This window comes from Bombus vancouverensis, chromosome 17 (genome assembly GCF_051014615.1).
Source record: "Bombus vancouverensis nearcticus chromosome 17, iyBomVanc1_principal, whole genome shotgun sequence".
Classification (NCBI taxonomy): Eukaryota; Metazoa; Arthropoda; class Insecta; order Hymenoptera; family Apidae; genus Bombus; species Bombus vancouverensis.
This window is the reverse complement of record NC_134927.1, coordinates 3,380,574-3,395,452: the sequence shown is the minus strand read 5'-3', so window position 1 is coordinate 3,395,452 and position 14,879 is coordinate 3,380,574. Positions and strand designations below refer to the sequence as shown.

General features: G+C 43.1%; 1 protein-coding gene across 1 annotated transcript in view; it reads right to left on the bottom strand.

The window, feature by feature from the left end:
- Window positions 1–14,879, bottom strand: part of LOC117165154 (L-allo-threonine aldolase) — a 65,997-nt gene that overhangs the window by 1,044 nt on the left and 50,074 nt on the right. The gene's annotated exons all lie outside the window — the stretch shown is intronic.

Genomic DNA, 14,879 nt, shown 5'->3' with positions numbered 1-14,879 from the left:
GTGGGGCTAAGAAAATAGACAAAGAGACGCTAAGGGAAAAAGACGAATTAACGATGAGTGTTGGTCGAGAAGCAGAGTTTGCGAGTGGCGTTGCCGAGAGAGTGTTGATGGCATTTTGTGAAAGTCGAATCTTTATCTAGTTATTTAGTTGTGCTGTTTTCTGTACGTTTGGTGTGAATAGTTCAGGTTGAACAACAATTAACATCCGATTAACATCTGTATCATCCATTCCTTGTAAATATATTATATCACGATATTAATGAATTTATCTCACTGAACCCACTGCGTCGACATTTCGCGACCACGGCCGTTCGAGGGTGGACCGCCAGGCCCCCGGACGTGTTTCTACGCCTGGCGATGGAACAGGAGACAGGAGGAGGACAACAGGAGGACAACCGGAGGACAACCGGAGGACAACAGGATGGCAACGGCGGAGAAATCTCCGAGGAGGGTGACAAGACGTTCGCTAAGAACCGCGGACAGGCCGGAAGGCGTCTTTCTCGCACCAGCGATGCTGGACGAAGGCACGTCACCGATGGCAGGAGGATCACGGGCGCGAGCGAGGTCCGACGACGAGGATTCGGACGCCTCGATCACCTCGCGCTCGGCTTCGGCGGCGTCCAGGGGGAAGAAGAGGAGAATAACAGCCACAACCCCGGAGGTGTCCGAAGAGTTAGAGATGCAGATGAGGACGAGCTCCCCGGCAGACATCAACGCGGGCCTGACGATGCTCGTGTCCGAGATAATGCACGTCGCAACGACGTCGTCAAACCTCAAGGGGACCTACATCAGATCCTTGAAGAACGCGGCGAGCTACATCACCGCCGCCTGGAACACGGAATCCTCGAGGATTCCGATAATTTTTTTACGAGTGCATCACTGGCTACAAAGCTACTCGCAAAAAAAACTACAATCGTTGGAAAAATTCCGTGAAAATAAACGGGAATTGCCAAAGATAGTCAAAGATCGAAAGGACAAAATGACTCTGTTTTCAAGCAAATTTAATATTTCGAATCAAATTTCTTTTGCGGTGTATAAATGCAAACCAACAAAAAAAGTGTTTATGCTGAGTTCCATGCATAAAGCGATAGAAATTGGAAAAAGCAATAAACGTATACCGAAAACGATTAGATTTTATAATGATACAAAATTTGGAATGGAAGTTGTAAACCAGATGACAAGGAAACACGTCGTGAAGTCAAAATCTTGTAGGTGGCCCCTCCAAGTATTTTGTAACATTTTGGACCTAGCTGGAATAAATGCCTGGATTTTGTATAAAGAAACAACAGGTGAAAATATTTCAAGACAGGAATTTTTATTCCAATTAGCTACAGAGCTCGCTGTTGAGTATACAGAATCGTGGGAAGAAAATCATGCTATAAAACTATCAACAAGTTCAGATACATTATCACGAAAAACTTGACAAGTGAGAAATTGTAAAGGTTACAAAACTACGAAAATCTGTCCAACATGCGGGAAATATGTATGCGGCAAATGTACATTTGATAATAAGATAATTTGTAAAAAAATGTAGCGGAGTTGAATAAGATATCTGTATATAAATTAAAGTGTAATTTTATTTAAGCCTAGAATTGAAATTAATTAAAAGTAAATTTGGACGAAATTTCCTGACAGATCATCATTTTATATACGAATAGGTAATACGAAATGTCGGTAGGTTTAGTGTTAACATGTCAATGTAAAAAGAAGGTAATCGTAGGAGCATTACGAAGCATTGATTGAAAACGAAAACAGTAAAATAACTTCACTACACTTTACAGATTTTCCATCTTTCACACAATTAAAATCTCTTTACCGGGTTCCTACTCTTAGATCAGTCGCCTCCTTAATCAATATAAAGTTGTCAGAGTAAAATGTAATTAGTACGTGTTAATTCAGTGCATACCCAAGTATGACTATTAAGTGCATAATACACTGTAATAAAAAGAAAGTTAATAGTTCTGTTACGTCTAAACCTTCCTGTTTTCCCTATAATCTGAGTTGTGACTTGTGAATTTACGTGACACTGCCGTCATCCGGTAATAGTTGCTGCCGAATGCTTCCACCAGTAGAATCGCGATGAGATTGAGCAAAAATGAGGTGAGAGGATGGAAACGTTTCATGCACGATGCAAACATGTAGGTGTATCGGACTCGATGACTTGTGCATACTATGCAGAAGTAAGTTACCAAGCAAAAGCTGATCCCGCAGTCCGACGACGAAAAAAGGGCTAGGACTATAAATCGCTGAAGAAGAACTGATGAACGCCATGAAAAGGATTGACTCAAGGAAAGAAGATAGCGTCATCTGGTGACCCTGATATACTACGAAGGTCCTAGCGGAGCAGCGACCCAGACAGCACTATCCAATAAAATCAATAGATCTGGAAATCTTCCGGCCGTATGGAAGGTGGCGAGGGTGGTCTACTAGCGGAACCGGGAAAGAATCCGTTACTTCCGTCATCCTACAGACCCATTAGTATCTTACCAGCATTGAGCAAGATGTGGAAACACACCTTTATGATGCCCATCGAAAGGAACAGGGAGAGACGTATCTAGAGACTCCTACCATGTGGAACAGTTTGGATACAGAGAAAAGAGGAGCACGATTGAGACGTCCTTGGTAGAGTTTTGTTGGATTGCGGATTCATATCGGAAAGGGAGCCTGATGTGCGTTCTTGTCGCCCAGGACGTCTGAAACGCCTTCTACACTTTAAGATGAAAGAAGATTATATAAGTAATCGACGCATTTTATTACATGACTACCTTTCGGACAGAAGAATTTTAGCTTACTGCGGCGACAGTATAGTCAGAACAAATATACACACAGGAGTCCCACAGGGATCGATCGTACAGGGCCCATTGCTGCTGAATAACTTTTACGACGGCCTGCACCATATAAAGGACTTGGACGGCATAGCTTTCGATGACTTGGCCGTAGTTATTACGATGAGAAAGCTACAAGACATCGATGATAGGATTTGGAAAGCCACGAAAGTCATCACAGAATGGTGCGCGGACACGGGCCCTCATCGGGCCCAAGGTAATACTGAAATTATACTGTTGACAGGGAAGCGCGTCCCGAGAATGATGAAATAATTTGACGACGAAAACAAACAAAAAGCACAGTGAAATATTCTGATGTTTCATTGGACAACGCTAGGACGTATTCTCTTCATTCCGAGCAGGTGTGCGGCAAGGCAGAGGCGTTCGTTAGCGTCATTAGAAACCTGTTGTCGAACGTAAACGGTCCGAACAGCTCCATTAGGATGCTGTACTATGGGTAGTATGGGCATGGGAGTCGGTGGTACTTTACGCTGCATCAATATGGGCATCTGCGCCGAGCTATCAAGAAAATAGCTAACATAAAGTGACACATGCGGTCCTATGCGTGGTGACCGGCAGTATGCCCATACCTATTAAGGCCAGGCTGCGGGAGAAAAAATAACCATTTAAGTGTCTCTATTACGAAAAGATACGAAAAAGTTAGTTTTCTCAAGTTTGGTATCTTCCGTTAGCAACTTTCTCTCAAGGGCAGTTAGCACCCTTCCTCACCCACCAACCAAGAAAATTAGCCAATTGACAGCGAAGTCTATTTCCTTTACTCTCCTAATGAAAATTTGTCCTTAACAAATCAGCTTTATTCCTTTCTTTAGACCCACTCATCAGCCTTTCTTCCGCCACAATATCGTCACTGAACTTGACTGATTTTCCATCTTAGATCAGTCGCCACCTTAATTTAGATAAAGTTGTCAGAGTAAAGTAATTTGTACGTGTCAGCTCAGTGTATACTCTATTGTGACTATTAGGTGGATAATAATGTGCAACAAAAAGAAAGTTGATATTTGTGTTTCGGCTCAACCTTCTTGTTTTTATATAATCTGAGTTGTGACGTGATTTTATGTGACAGCAGCGGCGGTGCTGGCGGGGTTTCCCCCGTTCGAGCTGCCCTGCGGTGTCATGAGTCTGTTGGGTGCGGTTGACCCTGCAGGTACCGACGTTAGAGTCCAGGCGCGACAGAACCTGCCAGAAAGTTGGTGGGTAAGCCCCAATAAGACAGCGGCCGCGTACGGACATAGAGTTGTCGAGGTTATCCTGCCAAACTGGGCGTTTAGTTGCACTTCGTGCCATCGAAGAGAGAGGATTGTCATAGTGCTAGGCGGGGGTGGGGGGAGGCTCGTGAGTATGTTCTCGCGGTTCCAGGGCCACTCCTGATGCGCTTCGGAGGGTTATCGTGGAGGTTTTAGCCGGTATGAATCCGGCACTGCTAAGCCGGGCGCGAGGTGTCTATGAAGGTACCGTTCACGCAAAAAAAGAGAAGGATCGAGAAGAATGTTCCGGCGAGCGCTATAACGAAAGTTGAAACAAGCGTTGTAGCAGTTGAAACAAGCAATATTGTAAACTATAAGCTATAGATCGTTAAGTTTGTAGCGGCACGGGAGGAGGAAAAATTCAAATCTTATTGTTGTTTTGTTTCGGAGTACCATGACCGTTAGATCACAGATATTGCAAGGAGTAACGAACTCCGAGCAAAACAATGTCGCCGCTACTTTCAACCGTCAAACGCAGTCGAGTTCAAACTTTCCGACTGTACCCCTACCAGTATAAATAAACAAACGAAATGACGAGCGACAGAGTGCAGCGATAGCAGCATAAGCATACCGACGCATCATGCGTGTATACGGAGTCTCTTGACACGCGTATTTATTTCGTAAACTTATTATACCTGGACTTGTGCTTTGTGTCAAAGTATTATCCGTAATAAATTGCTCACAAACATACAGACAGTAATTCGTGATATTTGATAAGATACATCCTCTACAAGTTTTTAACACTAAACCTACCGGTGCGGTCTTTTAGACCGCTTCCAAAACTTCTACTCAAATTTAAACATATTTAAACGTTATCATATCGCTTCATATTTCGCGACTTTTCCTAAAACATGCATATATTTTTCGGTATTTATTTCTAGTTTGCTTTTTTCTTTCCCAAGAAAAATTTGTACTTTGCCTTGCCTACCGTGAGCGGTCAATTCGACCGCTCGATGGAATATTCTATTTATTCTTAAAATAAATACAATCAGTGCAAAGAAAAAGCTATATCAAGATCAGTCAAAATCAAAGGCTATATCGAGGTCAATTAGTAATAACAAATAATAACAACTGTTACACACGTAACCTTGTTATAAACCATAATTCGTCCCTCAATCAAGAAGTCCACTCAGTCCCATATAACGACCTTAAGGAACCACCATAAAATTTAGAATTTTTATAGCCAATTATTTCAGACATTTTAAAAGTCGAAAAGTTTTTTAGAGTTATTGCTCTAGAAATGACGAGCGACAGAGTGCAGCGATCGCAGCATAAGCATACCGACGCATCATGTGTGTATACGGAGTCTCTTGACACGCGTATTTATTTCGTAAACTTATTATACCTGGACTTGTGCTTTGTGTCAAAATATTATCCGTAATAAATTGCTCACAAACATACAGACAGTAATTCGTGATATTTGACAAGATACACCTTCTACATTACTTCTACATAAGTGCATTTCAACACAGAGTATGCGAACCGGCTCAAGGAACGGATGGAGAAGGTCAGGTCGCATCAGGCTACGCGTCATGGCGAAAGAAAAATCTTCATTTTTAAGGAATTGGAAACGCCGCCTTATGTTTTCTTGCGTCATGACGCCATAAGAGGCCCTTTACAGCCTCAGTTCGACGGACCGTACAAGGTCATAAAACACCTAGAGAAAAATTATATTATTAGAATAAACGATCGCGACGTAACGGTTTCCATAGATCGTTTAAAACCGGCGTTCGGCGTCCCAGATAATATTGAAGAAAAGACCGCCGAACCGCGGGATATTCTTATTCCGGTGAAGCAAGAGAATGCGCGCGAGGAAAACAGCGCAGACAACGACAAAACATAAAAAAAGAAGTACAAGATATAGGTATGTTACGCGGTACGGACGTAAAGTTCGTTTTCCCGACCGGTTCCAAGCAGGTCTTAATATGTCGGATTCAGTTTCTCGGAGATAACGTGTATTTATTCCGTGACAGTGTATTGTACCAGGACTTGCAATTTGTGCGGAACTAATTCTCACATACAAAATATATTTCACGAATTGCATACGACAATAATTCGTCTATATCATTTCGCGATACTGGAATAGACCTATCCTCCACATTGGTGACCCCGACGCGATCGAAGATGGCGAAGCAAAACGCTACACTTATAGCCCTGCAACCAATCCACGTGTCTCCGATGAAGCCGCAGAAGATATCATTTTGGTTCTCCTTATTGGAGAGACAGCTCGAGGCAGCGGAAGTCAAGAGAGAGACAGATAAAGCCACCATTCTGCTCGGGTGCCTCGAACCAGAGTACTTGGAGCGACTGGATAATGTTGATTTGGATTCCTCGGTCGGCAGTCAGTATGACCGGTTAAGGGAGGAGCTGATACGGAGTCTGGCCGAATCCGACAGCGAAAAGATAAAGAAGCTAGTAAAAAAAGAGCTGATGGGTGACAGTAGGCAATCTGAATTGTACCATGATCTGAGGAAGCTGGCCAGTCCCTTGGCCTCGGAGAAGTTCATCCTTATTCTATGGAAAAACCGGAACCCGTATCGCGACATATGGGGCTATCACCTTGTCCCTCGATCTGCCCTTGCGTCGAGATTTTAAGTGGCGTTTTCTGATAGCCGACGTGAAAACGCTCATCATCGGTGTCGACTTTTTGGGCCATTACGGGTTACTCGTCGACCTGCGAAACAGGCGACTCCTGGACAAGACTACCCAGCTGTTTACAAGGGGATCCGCAGCTGAGACCGACGTAGGATCCATTAGGACCATCGACACGGAATCCCCGTGCCATCGATTATTAACAGAATTTCCGGCGTTGACTCGACCATCCGTCTTCAGGCGAAGTACGATAAAGCACGGAGTGCAGCATCATATCTGCACGATACCTGGAAGCCCCGTCCACGCGAAACCACGCCGTCTAGCCCCCGATCGACTCAAGCAGGCAAAGGCAGAATTCGAAATTCAATTCCTTGGCTATACCGTTACCGCGGAGGGAATAAAACCTCTGGCTGAACGCGTTGGGGCGATTATGAAAGTACCGCGTCCCACTACTATTAAAGAACTACGAAGATACCTCGGCATGATTAACTTTTATCGACGTTTCATACCGAGGGTCGCGCAAATACTGCAACACCTCAACGATTTGTTAAAAGGCACTACGAAGTACAACGCGACTATTGAGAGATTCGAGAAATCCGAAAAGAGCTTCCACGAGTCGAAGCGCGCCTTAGTTAACGCGACAATGTTAGCGCATCCGACTCCTGGCGCGCCCGTTAGCCTCGTGGTCGATGCTTCCGATTACGCAATAGGAGCGGTACTCCAACAACGCGTCAATGATACCTGGCAGCCTTTAGGTTTCATGACGAAATCCTTATCCCTCGCGCAACGAAAGCAGAGCGCGTACGACCATGAATTACTTGCGATGTACACGGCGGTAAAGCGACTCAAACACACTGTTGAAGGGAGAGATTTCGCGATTTACACGGATCATACACACCCCTGATATATGAGTTTGAGCAAAATCCTGACAAATGTTCGCCAAGACAATTCCGTCAGCTCGACTATGTGGGATAATTTACGACAAATATCCGACATATTAAGGGAATTGATAATACGGTAGCCGATACCGTATCACGAATGGAGGCGATCGGGAAATCCGTCGATCACCAAACATTAGCAGAAGCGCAAGCGGATGCCGCAGAGCCACGTCAAATTATTAAGTCAGGCTCTAGCGCGCTGAAATTGAAAAAAATACAATTTCCCGATCAGGACGTTGGAATTTATTGTGATCTTACAAACGAAACCCCGCGACCGTATGTACCGGAGCCGTTGCGTCGCACTGTATTTCACTCGTTGCATGGTCTTTCCCATCCCGGAATACGTGCTACGCAGAAATTGGTGACAACACGTTTCGTGTGGTCGTCCATCAATAAAGATTATCGAAATTGGACGCGACGGTGTATACCATGTCAACGCTGCAAAGTCACCAGGTACGTATCCTTGCAGGTCGGAACGTTCAAAACGGTAGCGGGCCCGTTCGAGCATATCGAATATATATATTCGATATTGCCTAACGTGTATCGATCGTTTCACGCGTTGGCCCGAAGCTATTCCCATTGTCGACATGGAAGCGGCAACCGTTGCTTCGGCCCTCCTTAATACTTGGATAGCACGTTTTAGCGTACCTTTAAGAATCACGACCAACCAAGGACGCCAATTTGAATCACGGTTGTTCGAAGAGTTGTGCCAGTTGCTCGGCGCCAAACATATACGCACGACCGCCTATCATCCCGCGACCAACGGGATGGTAGAGCGGCTACACAGACAGTTAAAAGCGGCGATAAAGTGCCACGGCACGAGCAACTGGGTCGAGGTTCTGCCAATAGTATTGTTAGGCATCCGAACCGCGATAAAGCATAAAGACTTAAACGCAACGGCCGCCGAAATAATCTACGGCACCGACATACGATTGCCGGCGGAATTTTTCAGTAAAACTAACACAGCGAGCCAACACGGAGTATGCGAAACGGCTTAAAGAACAGATGGGGAAGGTCAGGCCGCATCCGGCTACGCGTCATGGCGAAAGAAAGATCTTCGTTTTTAAGGAATTAGAATCGTCCCCATATGTTTTCTTGCGTCATGACACCATAGGAAGCGCTTTACAGCCTCAGTTCGACGGACCATACAAGGTTATCAAACGCCTCGAAAAAAATTATATTATTAGAATAAACGATCGCGACGTAACGGTTTCCATAGATCGTTTAAAACCGGCGTTCGGTGTCCCAGACGTTATTGAAGAGAAGACCGCCGAACCTCGCGATATACTTATTCCGGTGAAGCAAGCGAATGCGCACGATGAAAACAGCGCAGACAGTAGTAAAACAACGCCAAAAAGCACTAGTAATAGGTATGTTACGAGGTATGGACGTAGAGTTCGTTTTCCCGACGGGTTCCAGACAGGTCTCGATTAGACGCCTTAATATGTCGGATAGGTGTAAAGATAGTAAGATAGCGACGACAAGACAAACTTCGTATATATCCTAAAAAAATTTTAACGTAAACGTTATCACTGGAAGGGGGGTAATGTAGCGGCACGCGAGCAGGACAATTCAAATCCTGTTATTGTTTTGTTTCGGAGTATCATGACCGTTAGGTCACGGGTATTGCAAGGAGTAATGAACTCCGAACAAAACAATGTCACCGCTACTTTCAACCGTCAAACGCAGTCGAGTTCAAATTTTCCGACTGTCCCCAGACCAGTATAAGTAAACAGACGAAATCACGAGCGTGAAGTTCATCGATCGCTGCAGAAGCATTATATCGTACCAGGACTTGTAATTTGTGCTGAACTAATTTTCATATACGAAATATATATAACAAATTGCATACGACAGCAGTTTGTCCATTTTATTTCGCGATACTTGAATAGACCTATCCTCCACATATCGACTCAACCGGACCCCGCAGTTTTTAACCATAAAATGACTTAAAGTTTCAAAGCATAGTCTGTCGATGTTCATCGGTTACATTACATGAGATACCGAGAAACAAGAGATTGTTAGATATTCAACATGATCATTCGATAACTGATGACTGAGTGAAAGGAATGCAACAGCGTCGTTCAACAAGAAGAAAGACAATTCCGAGGTTAGTGAGAAGTCACAAGGAACGTAATGAAACAACTGTAAGGGAGATGGCACAAGCGGCGAGTGGGTCGACTCATGATTTAATTCATCACGAGAGCTCGATTGAAAGCTTGAATCTTTAAAGGGGATCTTACAAATCCCTACAGCGAAGAACACCATCCCACGAGCAAGAATATGTACATTTGCACTGCATAGACAGTACTTTGAAATGAAGAAGAGACAGTGCTAGATCTATACATAAAAAGTGTAGCTGACGTTATAAGACGATACGATATGTAACGAGAAACTTAAATGTACAACAACCCGTTAACATATCCATGTAAAAAGAAGTAATCGTAGCAGCATTATGAAGCATTGATGGAAAACGAAAACAGTAAAATAACTTCACCTAGTCGCAATAATTAAGAATACCAAATACAAGTGAGGTGAGGGGCAGGTGGTAATAGGGCTACTGCTGTAGATGGCTCTGAGAGGTACTGCTGCTTTTTTTTCTAACTTAAGAATCGTGGAAAGAAAAATCGGACTACGTGGGCCCACTCCTGCGAAATAACATTTACAACGGCCTGGACCATGTAAAGGGTTTGGACGCCGTAGCTTTCGATGACTTGGCCGTAGTTATTACGATGAGAAAGCTACAAGACATCGATGATAGGATTTGGAAAGCCACGAAAGTCATCACAGAATGGTGCGCTGACACGGGCCCTCATCGGGCCCAAGGTAATACTGAAATTATACTGTTGACAGGGAAGCGCGTCCCGACAATGATAAAATAATTTCACGCAAAAACAAACAAAAAGCACAGTGAAATATTCTGATGTTTCATTGGACAACGCTAGGACGTATTCTCTTCATTCCGAGCAGGTGTGCGGCAAGGCAGAGGCGTTCGTTAGCGTCATTAGAAACCTGTTTTCGAACGTAAACGGTCCGAACAGCTCCATTAGGATGCTGTACTATGGGTAGTATGGGCATGGGAGTCGGTGGTACTTTACGCTGCACCAATATGGGCATCTGCGCTGAGCTATCTAGAAAATAGCTAAGATAAAGTGACACACGGGGTCCTATGCGTGGTGACCGGCAGTATGCCCATACCTATTAAGGCCACGCTGCGGGAGAAAAAATAATCATTTAAGAAGAGTTTTGCCGCGCTCAGGAATACACACAAGATAAACAAGAAGAATATCTGATCGAGGTCGGCCGGTCAACTTTAATCAAGAGGCGGGGAATCGGAGGAGGATTGAATGTGCCTTCTATAAAATTTCATCCAAATTTACTTTTGTCAAATTTACACGTCGTTATTATTGCATTATCTGCTGTTGATAAATGATAAGTATGTATGTGCACACAGTTCGTATATTGTTCGAACGACTTCTCACCCCATTTTTAAGGGGTTAATGTATGCTCTAGAAATTAATACAAAGCATTCATAATGCATGCGTTAAAATTAAGGGGAATTAGTAAGTAATTCGTAATAATGTAATGAAGTTAGAATTATAAATAAATACAAGATTGGTATCTGTAAAAAATTCAATGTAGTTCATGTTGGAATATATTCAATTTCCTATACGTGTCAATCTTACGTTTATAAGAAAGACCAACACCTTGAATTGGAAGTAATGTAAATCTACAATCAGTATATTTCTACGTTATATCCATGCGAAAAGGTAATCTCTTAGAGGGAACGCATTTTCATAATGATAATATGGCGAATAGCTCGCCGCTTTTTAGCCTTACAATAATTTTTCACTGAGCGTGAGTGTATAAATGTTTGGAAAGTCCATATCAGACTCGAAGTCGCTGAGCTGAAATAGAAGTTGGAGAGACCGTGGGGAACCGCAAGGGTCGGTCTTAGAACCAGTCTTCTGGAACCTCACGTACGACGTTGTGTTTTGGACAACAAATCGCGCCCGGAATCGACACTGACGTGATCAGCAAACGACACGTTGGTGCTGGTCTGAGGCTTGATGTGGGGACGGACTATCTGTCACCCGGAAGCGACGGTAGTCTGTTTGGTTGTCTTCATTATCGGATTGGGATTGGAGGTGTCCCTTGAGAAGACCGAAGCCCTGAGGTTCTTGTTGCAGAGCAGATGACGGGACGCCTCCAGCGGGGTACTGTCTGAGGCTGGGGTTAGGTTGTGCCTGAGTGTGGAAAGTTGGATGAAATATCTGGTTCTCATCCTCGACAGCCATTGGTCCTTCGGTGACCACTTCGTGCGTCTGGTACCGTATATCGAGAACACGGCGAATGCCTTAGGATGTTTGCTGCCTCGGATTGGCCAACCCGGAGGCTGGGGGCGCCGGTTGTATACCGGGATGGTGCAGTTGAAGTTCCTTTATGGGGCTCCGATCTGAGTGGTGGACTAGAAGACCAACCATCACTGCCTCCTGCTGTGCAGGAAGTTGCATGGGACGATAGTGATCAGGGTAGTGAGAGGTTTTCGCAACATCCCAGCGCCGGCAGTGTAACATCAACCACATCTTAATACAGATCAGAAATCAGGCCGTACACCGAGGACAAGATTGTACAGCAATGCCTACATATCCTTGCTGCGTACCCTCAATATTCTGAAGGACGCACCATAAATCTTGGCATTTTGATGGTTAAGGTCCTTCAGACCAACAACAGACGCCTTTTATTTCGAGTGTTATATGGGGTGTGTCTACTACGAGAAGATACGAGAAAGTTAGTTTTCTCACGTTCGGCATCTTCCGTTAGCAACTTTCTCTCAAGGACGGCTAGCACCCTTCCTCACCCACCAACCTAGGAAATTAGCCGATTGACAGCGAAGTCTATTTCCTTCACTCTCCTAATCAAAATTTATCCTTAACAAATCAGCTTTATTCCTTTCTTTAGACTCACCCATTAGCCTTTCTTCCGCCACAATATCATCACTAAACTTCACAGATTTTCCATCTTTCGAGGAGTCAACATCTCATTACCGGGTTCCTACCTTTAGATCAGTCGCCTCCTTAATTTAGATAAAGTTGTCAGAGTAAAGTAATTTGTACGAGTCAGCTCAGTGTATACTCTATTGTGACTATTAAGTGGATAATAAAGTGCAACAAAAAGAAAGTTGATAATTGTGTTTCGGCTCAACCTTCTTGTTTTTATATAATCTGAGTTGTGACGTGATTTTATGTGACAGCGGCGGCGGTGCTGGCGGAGTTTCCCCCGTTCGAGCTGTCCTGCGGTGTCATGAGTCTGTTGGGTGCGGTTGACCCTGCAGGTACCGACGTTAGAGTCCAGGCGCGACAGAACCTGCCAGAAAGTTGGTGGGTAAGCCCCGATAAGACGCATCATACGTGTATACGGAGTCTCTTGACACGCGTATTTATTTCGTAAACTTATTATACCTGGACTTGTGCTTTGTGTCAAAATATTATCTGTAATAAATTGCTCACAAGCATACAGACAGTAATTCGTGATATTTGATAAGATACATCCTCTACAAGTTTTTAACACTAAACCTACCGGTGCGGTCTTTTAGACCGCTTCCAAAACTTCTACTCAAATTTAAACATATTTAAACGTTATCATATCGCTTCATATTTCGCGACTTTTCCTAAAACATGCATATATTTTTCGGTATTTATTTCTAGTTTGCTTTTTTCTTTCCCAAGAAAAATTTGTACTTTGCCTTGCCTACCGTGAGCGGTCAATTCGACCGCTCGATGGAATATTCTATTTATTCTTAAAATAAATACAATCAGTGCAAAGAAAAAGCTATATCAAGATCAGTCAAAATCAAAGGCTATATCGAGGTCAATTAGTAATAACAAATAATAACAACTGTTACACACGTAACCTTGTTATAAACCATAATTCGTCCCTCAATCAAGAAGTCCACTCAGTCCCATATAACGACCTTAAGGAACCACCATAAAATTTAGAATTTTTATAGCCAATTATTTCAGACATTTTAAAAGTCGAAAAGTTTTTTAGAGTTATTGCTCAATCCGGTAAAACACGGAAAATGTGGGTTTTTCCCATGTTCAACGGTCAATTCCACCCTCGAACAACCATTGATGGAAAATGGCCAGTACCCATCAATATTTTCATATAAATATCGCCGTCAGAGACTATATTTTTACTTGATATCTTTCTTTCGACCAGAATACATGTCAGTTTGTTAGTCAATCAGTCGACATCTAGGTTTGTTATCTCTATAACTCAGACAGAACGCATCTCAGAGTGTTTTGTGTAAAGTGGTTATAAAAGAAATAGTAAAGCACATAAAATTTGACAATAATTTTGTCTTCCGTACGTAGTATTATTCTGTGATAAATATTTACCATAAAAATGTCAAGACCGCAAAAAAAATTATTAAAAAAAATAACGGACATAGCAGAAGACTGTTCAGTGTGCGCTGAACAAGAAACTTCAGCAATTGAAAACAACATGGAAATATACGAAAGGCTATTTACAACCGAATCAGAGTTAGACAGCAATAGTGAAGAGGAGAATATTATCAATGAGCGTTCACGTCCAGGGCACGAAAGAAAGAAATTATCATTAACAGCAGAGCGTAAGACTGATGTAAAGAAACAACGTATCGAAACTGGGCTCGATGGAATAGTTTGGAAAGAACTAGATGCAAGTTCCAAACCTGACAGGATACCATTTCATAATATTTTTAGAGGTGTGTCAGGTCCGACAATACAAACTGAACGGACTATAATGGTAGGACAAGTAAAGACAGCATTTTATCTTATCATTGATTAACATATAAGGAATCATATAATAAAGTGCATGAAAGAAGAAGCATTTAGAGTATTGGGGACTAAATGGGAGCCAGATGCAACAAAACTAGATGCATTTATTGCTCTGCTATACGCCCGCGGTGCATATCAGGTAAAGAACTTAGATGTCTCATATTTGTGGAATAAAATTTGGGGACCTGCATTTTTTGTCAAAAACAATGAGCAAAAATGATTTTACTGAAATTATACATGTAGCGGCACGCGAGCAGGACAATTCAAATCCTGTTGTTGTTTTGTTTCGGAGTATCATGACCGTTAGGTCACAGGTATTGTAAGGAGTAATCAACTCCGAACAAAACAACTACAGGATTTGAATTGTCCTGCTCGCGTGCCGCTACATGTATAATTTCAGTAAAATCATTTTTGCTCATTGTTTCGCCGCTACTTTCA